Source organism: Camellia sinensis, chromosome 11 (assembly GCF_055761805.1).
Source record: "Camellia sinensis isolate YWXY chromosome 11, ASM5576180v1, whole genome shotgun sequence".
Classification (NCBI taxonomy): domain Eukaryota; kingdom Viridiplantae; phylum Streptophyta; class Magnoliopsida; order Ericales; family Theaceae; genus Camellia; species Camellia sinensis.
Genome location: NC_138971.1, coordinates 10367368 through 10381135, shown reverse-complemented (window position 1 = coordinate 10381135; position 13768 = coordinate 10367368).

Here is a 13768-nt window from a genome sequence, read left to right as displayed (position 1 = left end):
ATTCTCCTTTTACTGTAGAATTTTTGACTGGAACGAATCTTTGCTTTTTCAAAAGCTTTTTGTCTGTTATGCCAACGCTTACTCAGCAGGGCCCTTGCTTTTACTATTTTTGTCTTTGGACATCTTATCCGCAATTATGGCTGTTAAAGAATCCCAAAAATCTCCAAGGTGGGGTTCATCTTCTGGATCCTGCGATTCTCCAGCAAGCACATGTTCGGCTGGATCGCTTTCGGGTTCTAATGGAGTCTGACTAGTTCCTGACCTCATAGAGACGTCATCTTCATGGCCAACAAATTGCAGAAATTGATCCTTGAGATAATCCATGCTTTTGACGATCAATTCACTATCTGACAGCTGTGGATACTTCTGTTTTAATTCCTTCTGGATTTGCAGAAAAGGATTAGTAACTGGAGAAGGAGCCGGAAGGGCTGGCTGCTTGACTGAATCCCAACAAGCTTGGGTATGCTGATGAATTTTCTGAAGAAGATCTTTAATATCCATCTTATCCCACCATTTGACGAAAAAGATTCTTTTTAGTCTAGGGACTTTATTCTGATAATCGCAAGCGAAGTCCCACTTCCATATCCAGGGGATGCTAAAACGGATACTGAAGTGAACTACAGATTTACTGATGGATAAGTCTCTGTTTTTATTTAAAAATGAATATGCACGGGAATAAGCCACATGCCATTCATTGTATGCTGTTCGAACATTATCTGGTAAAATTTCTAAAGAAAGACCAAATTTATCCCACCAAACGAGGAACCAATTTGGGACATCGTTTTTAAGGACATCAGGTAAAACACGGATAAACCAAGAGTGATTCTTGATTGGATTCTTATAATAAAAAACCTGGGTAAACGCATCAATGTAATCCCAGTAGGTGTACTTAGTCTGTTTGTTCCGGAGATCAAGATCCCGGGTGGTATGCGGATGAATGCCCCAAGTAGATATGGGCATAATATGACGGATAACAATTTTACTATACTGGATAGGGCTAGCAGATTTGTTGATATCATGCAGGGTATGCTTGATTTCAACAGCCCCAGTCTCTGTTAACATCTGCTCATAGATGTACCTGTACTGGTCGAAATGAGGGGGAGACGGCGTTTGATCTCCCATGGATCGGACATCCATTGCTCATCGACAGATTCGATCCAGAGGACTGTTTCCTCTGTAAGACTGTTAGGCGTATACGGATCTTCCGGTCTAAGGAGAACATCCTTAGCCGAGGGAGTACTGGTTCGTCCTCGCAGAGGAGGAAATTCTGATGGATCATAGCGAGGGTTATTACCCCGGCCACGACTACGCCCACGCTGGCCTTTACTAGTCATTTACTGATTTCTGTAAATATTCACGGGTAAGAAAATCATGCAAAGAGTTAGTTTCTCCTTTAATATATTCAATATCAAAATCAAAATTGAATAAATAACTCTGCCAGGTTAAAAATATCTGTTTAGAAGCAAGATTTTTAACATCCTATTTAAATATCTTTTTAGCGGCAGAGCAATCAACTCTGATGAGAAAATGCTGGTTTAATAAATCATCCTGAAATTTAATAACACATTTTACAATGGCTAAACATTCCTGTTTAATAGTCGGATAATTTAAAGCAGCTTGATTCCAATGTCCAGAATGAAAACGTAATAGTTCTTCTTTCTGGGTTTTGGGATTAAACTGTTTTAAAATATCACCAAAACCTTCATTGGAAGCATCAGTTTCAACAATTTTCTTCCAATTGGGGTTTGGTAACTGTAAACATGGTAACTGTTGGACTTTAGGCTTTATACGTTGTACTGCTAAAGTATGTTCTGGAGACCATGGTGGAGGATTCTTCCTTAACCTGGTATATAAAATGTTAGCATCGGCAGATAAATTATGATAATAATCTCGAACATAATTGAGACTGCCTAAAAATCTCTGTAATTGAGTTTTATCTTTAATTTCATCAGGAAATTTAGAAACAAACTCCATGCTACGGTTAATAGGTATAATACTACCATTGGAAATATTATGACCTAAATATCTTATAGTTGTTTGAAATAACTGCATTTTTGGGGCAGAAATAACTAAACCATTTCTGATAATAACATTCTTAAAGATATTAAGATGTTTAACTTGCTGGTCAATTGATGAAGAAAAAATTAAAACATCATCAATATATGAAAGAGTAAATTCGGTATAGGGATTAAAAATATCATACGAACAGTATACTTATGGACAACTATGCTCCATAATTACCGATGAAGGTCTTTCCTTATGTAATGACCTTAAACTTCATTACCAAATGAAACAACAGAATTTAACAGGAAGAAAAGAATTAGGTGAATTTTGTGACCAATTTGCCTACGAACCAGCTATTAAATATCCAGGAAAATCCAAACAGGTTTCTCGAAAGAAATCTTCTAAACCTTTCCGAAGAAAGTCTAATAAGACTAGCCATCCGCAAACCACCAAGAAGTTTTATCCAAAGAAATCTACCAGTAAATCTAAACGTAAAACTAAAAATAAATCTGAAGTCAAATGCTATAAATGTGGCCAAACAGGACATTATGCTAATAGATGCAAATCCAAAGCCAAATCTAAGGTTAATGAATTAAATCTTGATTTAGGCATTAAAGAACAGATAATTCAAGCCCTTGAAGCAGAAGAAAATTCATCTGAAGAAGAAACCCCTTTTGAAGAAGAGATCCATCAGTTATATTCTACTTCAACCAGTGAAGAAGAACCAGAAGAATCTTGTCCCTGTAGTACTAATCAGGAACATATATCAGAAATTAATCATTGGAAATCTATAGTTGAAATGAATGGTTTACACTTAGGTGAACCCAGCAGTATTAATGTTTTAACAGATACCCAAAAGGATATGCTTGTTGTTGCAGACCAAATCCAAGACCCGGAGATTAAAATAAAATATTTAAAAATGTGTTACGAACACCAACAGACAATACAGGAAACTCCTCCTATACCAGACTATGCTTACAACCTTAAGAATGTAATAAACAGAATTCAAACAAAACCTCTCTTAGAACAACCAACATCCCTCCAGGATTTAAAAATGGAAATTAATATTTTAAAAACAGAAGTAAAACATTTGCAAACTGCTAGTGAAGCAAATACTCAAGATATTAAAAATCTTCGCCAACAGATAAAACACCAGAAAGCAAGTACCATCCAAATTGATGAACAAAAATCTGAACCTCAAACTCAACCTGAATCTTCTACTCCGTATTTATTACTTGTAAACCAAGTAACCTTTTAGAAATGGTATATTAAAATTTCATTTTTAATAAAACCTGATTTTTTGATTAAAGATGCTATTGCTTTAGTCAATAGTGGTGCAGATATGAACTGTATCCAAGAAGGTATAGTTTCAACCAGGTATTTTGAAAAGACTACTCAGAGTCTAACCAGTGCAAGTGGTAATTCTCTCCAAATCAGATATAAGGTTCCAGAAGCATATATTTGTAACCAAGATTTATGTCTTCCAACGTCTTTTGTTTTAGTCAAAAATCTTGCTACAAATATCATTTTAGGCACTCCATTTTTGTGTCTTTTGATGCCTATCCAGAAAATAGACCAAACAGGAATTTATTCTCAATTGCAAGGAAAATCAGTTATTTTTTAATTTATCACACAACCGTATACAAAAGAATTAGATCAAATTAAGGATCTAGTTATTTGTAAACAAAATCAGATAAATTTGTTACAACGAGAAGTTCATTTTCTTACAACAGAACAGAGGTTACAACAACCATCTTTCCAACAGAAAATTAAATTAATTGAGTCAGAATTTCAAACAAAAGTATGTGGTAATGTTCCCAATGCTTTTTGGAATCGCAAAAAGTATACTGTCACATTACCCTATGAACCGGATTTTGATGAAAAATATATTCCAACCCGAGCTCGCCCTAGTCAGATGAAAAAGGAATATATAGAATTATGTAAAACAGAAATTCAAAATCTTTTAGATAAGAAACTAATCCGACCTAGTCACTCTCTGTGGAGTTGTACCACTTTTTATGTTAATAAAAATGCTGAAATTGAAAGAGGCATTCCCCGCCTTGTAATCAATTATAAACCGTTAAATGACAAATTAAAATGGATTCGTTATCCTATTCCGAACAAAAAAGATCTTTTGGATCGATTACAGGATGCAATTATTTTCTCTAAATTTGACCTTAAATCAGGATATTGGCAAATTGAAATTGCTGAACAGGATCGGTACAAAACCGCTTTTACTGTAACCTTTGGGCATTATGAATGGAATGTCATGCCATTTGGTTTAAAAAATGCCCCATCAGAATTCCAACATATCATGAATGATATTTTTAATCCCTATACCGAATTTACTCTTTCATATATTGATGATGTTTTAATTTTTTCTTCATCAATTGACCAGCAAGTTAAACATCTTAATATCTTTAAGAATGTTATTATCAGAAATGGTTTAGTTATTTCTGCCCCAAAAATGCAGTTATTTCAAACAACTATCAGATATTTAAGTCATAATATTTCCAATGGTAGTATTATACCTATTAACCGTAGCATGGAGTTTGCTTCTAAATTTCCTGATGAAATTAAAGATAAAACTCAATTACAGAGATTTTTAGGCAGTCTCAATTATGTTCGAGATTATTATCATAATTTATCTGCCGATGCTAACATTTTATATACCAGGTTAAGGAAGAATCCTCCACCATGGTCTCCAGAACATACTTTAGCAGTACAACGTATAAAGCCTAAAGTCCAACAGTTACCATGTTTACAGTTACCAAACCCCAATTGGAAGAAAATTGTTGAAACTGATGCTTCCAATGAAGGTTTTGGTGATATTTTAAAACAGTTTAATCCCAAAACCCAGAAAGAAGAACTATTACGTTTTCATTCTGGACATTGGAATCAAGCTGCTTTAAATTATCCGACTATTAAACAGGAATGTTTAGCCATTGTAAAATGTGTTATTAAATTTCAGGATGATTTATTAAACCAGCATTTTCTCATCAGAGTTGATTGCTCTGCTGCTAAACAGATATTTAAACAGGATGTTAAAAATCTTGCTTCTAAACAGATATTTTTAACCTGGCAAAGTTATTTATCCAATTTTGATTTTGATATTGAATATATTAAAGGAGAAACTAACTCTTTGCCTGATTTTCTTACCCGTGAATATTTACAGAAATCAGTAAATGACCAGTAAAGGCCAGCGTGGGCGTGGTCGTGGCCGGGGTAATAACTCTCGCTATGATCCATCAGAATTTCCTCCTCTACGAGGACAAACCAGTACTCCCTCGGCTAAGGATGTTCTCCTTAGACCGGAAGATCCGTATACGCCTAACAGTCTTACAGAGGAAACAGTCCTCTGGATCGAATCTGCCGATGAGCAATGGATGTCCGATCCATGGGAGATCAAACGCCGTTATCTTACTACCCAGCAGTCTCCCCCTCATTTCGACTAGTACAGGTACATCTATGAGCAGATGTTAACAGAAACTGGGGCTGTTGAAATCAAGCATACCCTGCATGATATCAACAAATCTGCTAGCCCTATCCAGTATAGTAAAATTGTTATCCGTCATACTATGCCATATCTACTTGGGGCATTCATCCGCATACCACCCGGGATCTTGATCTCCGGAACAAACAGACTAAGTACACCTACTGGGATTACATTGATGCGTTTACCCAGGTTTTTTATTATCAGAATCCAATCAAGAATCACTCTTGGTTTATCCGTGTTTTACCTGATGTCCTTAAAAACGATGTCCCAAATTGGTTCCTCGTTTGGTGGGATAAATTTGGTCTTGCTTTAGAAATTTTACCAGATAATGTTCAAACAGCATACAATGAATGGCATGTGGCTTATTCCCGTGCATATTCATTTTTAAATAAAAACAGAGACTTATCCATCAGTAAATCTGTAGTTCACTTCAGTATCCGTTTTAGCATCCCCTGGATATGGAAGTGGGACTTCGCTTGCGATTATCAGAATAAAGTCCCTAGACTAAAAAGAATCTTTTTCGTCAAATGGTGGGATAAGATGGATATTAAAGATCTTCTTCAGAAAATTCATCAGCATATCCAAGCTTGTTGGGATTCAGTAAAGCAGCCAGCCCTTTCGGCTCCTTCTCCAGTTACTAATCCTTTTCTGCAAATCCAGAAGGAATTAAAACAGAAGTATCCACAGCTGTCAGATAGTGAATTGATCGTCAAAAGCATGGATTATCTCAAGGATCAATTTCTGCAATCTGTTGGCCATGAAGATGACGTCTCTATGAGGTCAGGAACCAGTCAGACTCCATCAGAACCCGAAAGCGATCCAGCCGAACATGTGCTTGCTGGAGAATCGCAGGATCCAGAAGATGAACCCCACCTTGGAGATTTTTGGGATTCTTTAACAGCCATAATTGCAGATAAGATGTCCAAAGATAAAAACAGTAAAGGCAAGGGCCCTGCTGAGTAAGCGTCGGCATAACAGACAAAAAGCTTTTGAAAAAGCAAAGATTCGTTCCAGTCAAAAATTCTACAGTAAAAGGAGAATAATAATAATGCTCCCCGCACCGAAAAAGATGAAGATAAGAAGATAAGGCGGAAATCTGTCGGTCCTCTTGAAGCTTTCCACCTGTCAGTTTGGTTTTATCTTCTTTGTTCTATAAAAGGGATCTTCTCACCCTTGTTGAGAGCAGGCTTAGAATTAGTTTTAACGTCTTCTTTTGTAATCTCTCTCCCTCGTTTGTAATATCTCTTCCAACCTCCCTCTGTGTAAAATATTTGTACTTCTTCAATAAAATGTGTTTTTTTAATGTATGCCCTCTGTTAATGCCTTAGAACAATTATTAACATATTTAAAGTTTTGGCAACACCAGAAAAATTACTACCTTAATACACCAGTAGATTTCTACACACAACAGTACATAGCCAAACGACTAGCTGAGTGTGACCAGCGGATAGCAGAATTGCAGGTGCTGATCAACGAACAGATCTGTGCGTGGGCGGCCAGGAGGCCTCCACCACCTCAACAGTAAGGTAATGGGATCATATATGTTATAATTTATTTCCTTTTTACATGTATTATGATGGTATTTATTCTTGGGTTTGTGCTTGTGTAGGTTAATTAATGGTTTAGGGTTAGTGGGACGTCACCCAAGTCGCGTAGGGATTAGGTCGTTTAGCAGTGAGTGCGGTTGACCGTTTGATGCCCGTAAGTCGTTGACAGACGTGCTAGCCTTGACCTTTAGTGAGCACCTTATATGGTATCAAAGCCAAGTTTAAAAATTAACATAATACAAGTATAACTTAAATAAATTAGGCATATATGATCACTATACAACCATGTCAGAACAACAAGAAAATCCCGTAGAAATATTTTTTTGGGTAAATTATATATAAACATTGTGAGGTTTATTTAAAGTATAAATTATCTTTTATAGTTTAAAAGATTATAAATATTTCTTTGTTGAAAAAATTTATTTAACAAAATTAATTAAAAAAATAAAATTTATAATTATTCTCCTATAAAATAATAAAATTACTTAAATTGTTAATTGAAACATATTTCTAACATATTAAAAATTGTTAATTAATTTGATAATTTATTAGTAAGATTGACGATTTGTTATGAAATTAGAAATTTAAGAGGATGAAATATAATTTTTAGAACTACATGGGATAATTTATATTTTAATCATATATATATTTTTTTTTTTTGTGCAAAATAAAAAAAAGGTTGTGAAGGCTCCGCAAGTCTGCAACCTAAGCTAAAATATTGCTTGAAGCAACGTATAAGGGAGCCAATGGAATATAAAATTCGGATAAAAGTGTTTTTGGGTCGATCCTTAACCACTGAACCCACCCCTCACGGGCTTGTGCCTAAATTTTTGTTGGGCTATTCAAAATAGCATAACTATTTGTTAAAAGTTTATTGTTTATCTGTTGAAATATCTATCCAATTATTTGTATATGCATCTGTACAATTATTAGTGGAAATGTCCAATCATCTGTTCAGAAGTCTCATTATATGTACACGTATACAACTATTTGTTGAAATGTCTCGCTTTATTTGTATATGTGTCACCTATCCATTCACATATTTGTTCAATATCAACTACTTGTTCAACTAACTTCTACCAACTATTGCCGTTGACTTCTACCAACATCGTTCACCAAACGCCGACGACTTTCAAATAACTTTTTTAGCACCGACAATTTTTTTGTGTCATTGTCATCACATATAATTAATTCTTAAATTCAATGCCTAACGCACCCTTCAACTTGAATTTAAATTAATTATTCGGCCATCAATTATCAATTAAAATTAATTATTCTATCAAATTAGGTTTTTTATTTTTTATTTTATAATTGATATTTCAACCAAAAAAAGCTTAAGAGATTTCCACAAAAAATAAATAAATAAATAAATAATATCACATTTATCATGGAGGCACCACATTTGAGAGAGAATGAGCAATCCATCACACATAAATGCTTCACTCTTATACAATGTTTGTTACAATTTTTAAGAGAAAATTCTATCTTATTTTAATTTGAGAATCTATTTCAGACTATTTGGTACAACTTCTATTTATAATTTATTAGACAAAAATAATTTAAATAAGTTGAAAAATTTTAATTATTTAAAAATTAAGAAAAATTTATTTTTAACTTCTACTTTTAGATTATAAACTTTTAGTTATTCGACCAAATAAGGCCGATGTGTAGGTGAGTGTGCTACTCACACATAATTCCTTTTTTTATTTCATTTATAGGATGTAGGGCTATTTGGTTTGATTTATTTTGAACAGATTATAGCTTCTGACTTTTTAAAAGTTATAACAGACGGTTTGATTGAGCTTAAAGGCAATAACTTCAACTTCTATAGTTTTTTTTTTTTGAGGCATATTTGTTTGAAAATCAGAAGCAGCTCCCAGCCGCTTCTGCAAGTAGATTATGCGGAGGGGGCTTCGAAATTACTTAAATATCCTTAGCATTTGAAGGTATTTACTCTTATACCTATATATATATATATATATATATTTAACCCTAATCTTCCCTTTACTGTTCACTGAGACTCAGAGAGAGAGGGGCGATTTTCGGCAGGTGATCGGCGATTTCCGATGAGGCTCTCCTATCTTCGTTTATGATCAAGAAACCCTCTCCTCTCTCTGTTCATCTCCTTCGTCGTCGTCCCCCCATCTCCCATCGCGATTGATAATGAACAAAAGCTCTCTTTTCCAGTGAACTAGAGCACTCTCTATCTCTGGCGTTGTGTCGTGTCTGCGATTTCTGGCTAGGATTTCAAGTTGTTCTCTTTTTATCTCTCTCTTTTTCCCTCACGAACTAGAGGGGCAAAGCCCTAGCATCGCGATTGACAACCCTAACCCTAACTACCGCCATCAACGACGTGATGATCGACTTTTCGTGCTGTTGTCGACGTTGCGAGATAGCCTGATGGTGATGAACCAGAGCTCACCATCGCATCCGCGATCTCCAAACCATCGCGATCCTCATCCCATTGCCATCGCGATCATGATCTGCGATGTGAACCCTAGCCACCGACAGCGGTAGCTAGGGTTTGTTAAAAAAAATTTGATAAATTAATAAAATTGGTATATTTGTAATGAATCAATAAATTAAAAAAAGGGAACTTTTTTGATAAATCCATTTTCTAAGAGCTTTATTCCATCAAACCCATATTCTTTTTGACTATTCCATTAGGTCCAATTTGAGATAAGAAGACCAAAATACCCTTTTCATCTACTTATGTTCCATTTAGTTCACATTATTTTCTTATATTTCAATAAGTCCTATGGGTGACATAATTACCAAAATACCCTTAATGTGAATGTTCACACCGTCAACGTAAATGTTCATATCGTCAATGTGTAGGGGCCCGGCTCATGTCGATCCTCGTGGGTGCCCGGAAAAATTCGAGTCGGGCCAGGCTGGCCCACAGGCCAAAAAAATAGGCCCGGCTCGGCCTGTTGATAATATGAATATTCACATTGACAAGTTAACATTCACATTGATAGGAGTGTAAAATTGGCCTGCGGCCCGTGGGCGGCCCGAAACCAGCCCGCCGCCCAGGGCGGGCCCTGGCCGGCCCGTTTACAATGTGAATATTCACATTGTCAACAGGCCGGGCCGGGCCCGCCCCGGGCCACCCACGGGCCGTGGGTGGGTTTCGGGCAGCCACGGGGCGCGGGCTAATTTTACACTCCTATCAATGTGCATGTTAACATGTCAATATGAATATTCACATTGTCACGAGTCGGGCCAAGCCCGCCTCGGGCTGCGGTCAGGCTTCGGGCCGCCCACGGGCTGCGGGCCAATTTTACACTCTTATCAATATGAATGTTAACATGTCAATGTGAATATTCACATTGTCAACAGGCCGGGCCGGGCCCGCTCCGGGCAGCGGGCGGGCTTTTGGCCGTCCATGGGCCGCGGACCAATTTTATACTCTTATCAATGTGAATGCTATCATGTCAATGTGAATATTCACATTGTCAATGGGCCGGACCGGGCCCGCCCCAGGCCGCGGCCGGGTTTTGCGCCACCACGGGACGGGGGCCAATTTTACACTCCTATTAATGTGAATGTTAACATGTCAATGTGAATATTCACATTGTCAACGGACCGGGCCGGGTCGGCCCGCCCTGGACTACTGTCCAGTTTTATACTCTTATCAATGTGAATGTTAACATGTCAATGTGAACATTTACATTATCAACTGGCAGGGCCGGGCCCGCCCACGGCCCGTGGGCGGATTTCGGGCAGCCATGAGGTGCGGGCTAATTTTACACTCCTATCAATGTGAATGTTAACATATCAATGTGAATATTCACATTGTCAACGGGCTGGGCCCGCCCCGGGCCGCTGGCGGGCTTTTGGCCGCCCATGGGCCGCGGCCCAATTTTATACTCTTATCAATGTGAATGTTAACATGTCAATGTGAATATTCACATTGTCAATGGGCCGGACCGGGCCCGCCCCGGGCCGCCAATGGGCCGCGGGCGAGTTTCGCGTCGTCACGGGACGGGGGCCAATTTTACACTCCTATTAATGTGAATGTTAACATGTCAATGTGAATATTCACATTGTCAACGGGCTGGGCCGGACCGGGTCGGGCCCGCCCTGGGCTGCTGTCCAGTTTTATACTCTTATCAATGTGAATGTTAACATGTTAATGTGAACATTCACATTGTCAACAGGCCGGGCCGGGCTCGCCCACGAGCCGTGGGCGAGTTTTGGGCAGCCACGAGGCGCGGGCTAATTTTATACTCCTATCAATGTGAATGCTAACATGTCAATGTGAATATTTACATTGTCAACGGGCCGGCCGGGCCCGCCCCGGGCCGTGGGCGGGCTTTTGGCCGCCCATGGGCCGCGGCTCAATTTTATGCTCTTATCAATGTGAATGTTAACATGTCAATGTGAATATTCACATTGTCGACAGGCCGGACCGGAACCGCCCCGGGCCGGCCATGGGTCGCGGGCGGGTTTCGAACCGCCACGGGACGGGGGTCAATTTTACACTTCTATTAATGTGAATGTTAATATGTCAATGTGAATATTCACACTGTCAACGGGCCGGGCCCGCCCCGGCTCGCGGCCGGGTTTCGGGCCGCCCACGGGCCAATTTTACATTCCTACCAATGTGAATTTTAAAATATGAATGTTCACATCATTAAATTGCTAATCGTTCAAAAAATATTTATAAGGGTATCAAAATTAAATATAAGGGCATAAGTGTCCAAGAAAATAGTGTAAATCAAGAAAATGGACTTTATGGAATAAAACTATACATACATGGGACTAAATGGGTTAAAAAATTACTTCATGGACTTCTTGGGTTAAAACACTTCTAAATTGGACTTATCAATAAAAATCCCTTAAAAAGAAACCAAATTTTATATTATTAATTGGTATTCTAATGTAAAAAAAATTAATAAAAAAGAATCACAATTTTTTTAAAATTAAAATTGAAGAAAATGGAAAATTAACAATTGTTGCTAATTGGTATTAATAAAATCACAACATTAATATAAATACATGAATATTAATTGATATTAATTATAATGAATTAATAAATTACACAAAATTAACAAAGACATAAGAGAAAAGAAGAGTAGAAAAAAAAAAAGACAGAAGAGAAAAGAAAAAGAAAGAAGAGAGAAAAGAAAACAAGGGGAAAAAGAAAAGAAAATAAAATAAAATAAAATGCAGAAAAAGGGAGAAAAAAAAAGTATTGTAAATAAAATCACAAATTTTATATCTTATAAGGACAAAAAGGACATTACACAACAAAAGATTAGTTTACAGCTTATTTAACCAAACACTACTCTACTAATTAAATCTATAATCTCATACTTACACCAAACATGTTAGCAATTTATATTTAAAGTTATAATCATAATCTAGAATCACATTCTCACAACTACACCAAATGGGGCTGTAGAAATGAGTGTATAAATGAATGTTTACCAATCACGTTTTTGTTTTTCAGTTTATATAAAACATGAAAGTAAAAGCAAAAGCAAAAGCAAAAACAAAAACAAAAACAAAAATAAAAATAAAAATGTCAACAAACAAGGCCTTGGTAACTAGCTTCATTTTTCATTCATGCTGAAAGACCTTTTTCACACTTTCTAAATAGAATTTGATGCCAAGTCTCATTTTGAGTCATTTGACAATTTTAAAAGAATTCGAATTTAATCTAGTAAGTTTCTTTTTTCTTTTTTTTTTTAAAGAAAAATTATAGTACAACTATATTGAAAAAGTAAACATTACACAAAACAAGAAGAAAAATAACAAAACGTCAAAGGACCAAATTAGGTGCTCACACAATTTTTTTTTTTTTTTTTTTTGAGGACATAAAAACAATATATTGATAAGGCATCAAGAGTACAGAAATAAGACCAAAGGGTCATCCCAACCAAACTATAAAAGAAAAAAAAAAAAAAAAAAAAAACAACAACAACAACAACAACAACAAAAACGAATCCGCCAAAAAAACAATTACGATCCAAGGAAAGCCACCGATCTTTTCAAAGATGTGGTCAGGAAAAAAGCCTGCCGTCCCTGTCGACAACATCCCCGTTGCTGCTACCCAACGCCGCCGCCATTGTCGTCGGAGAAGAGAGGACACTTACAATGGTATGAGAAAATAGTGTAGAGAGGAGGGAACCATTGTGGGTGTCGAAATATCAAAAATCTGTGTCAAAATTAGAGGAGAAAACTCTCAAAACTTGTATTTCAGACATAAAAGGCCTAGATCTACACTCGAAAATGATAGATCTATACTCTAGGAGCGTAGATCTACATTTTGAAAGTAGAAAAAAATTCACTGCAAGTCACCGAAACTTCGCCGAAAATCACCTAAAGAGAGATGCTCTACACAAATTACAAACTATAAAAGTCATCAAAAAACTAGTTGCAATTCTAAAAAATCTCCATTTTTCTCATAGAAAAACAAGATCTAGATCAAACTAAAGCCCAAACCCGCCATTGTTCCTACCGCCGCTATCCAAACTTTGTCACTGCCTTCTTGAGCATTGCTCACCGCCAGAAGACAGAGTTGAAAAAGAAACACCCACAATAGTAAAAGAAGAGATCATTATGGATGATAAAAATTCAAAAATCTATACTAGAAATTGACAGAAAAGCCCTTGAACCTCTATTCAACATTATATACACGCGAGCGTGTATATATGCATATGCACCCATAAATTTCAAAATGGAGAAATTTCTTAATTTCAACAAAACAGAG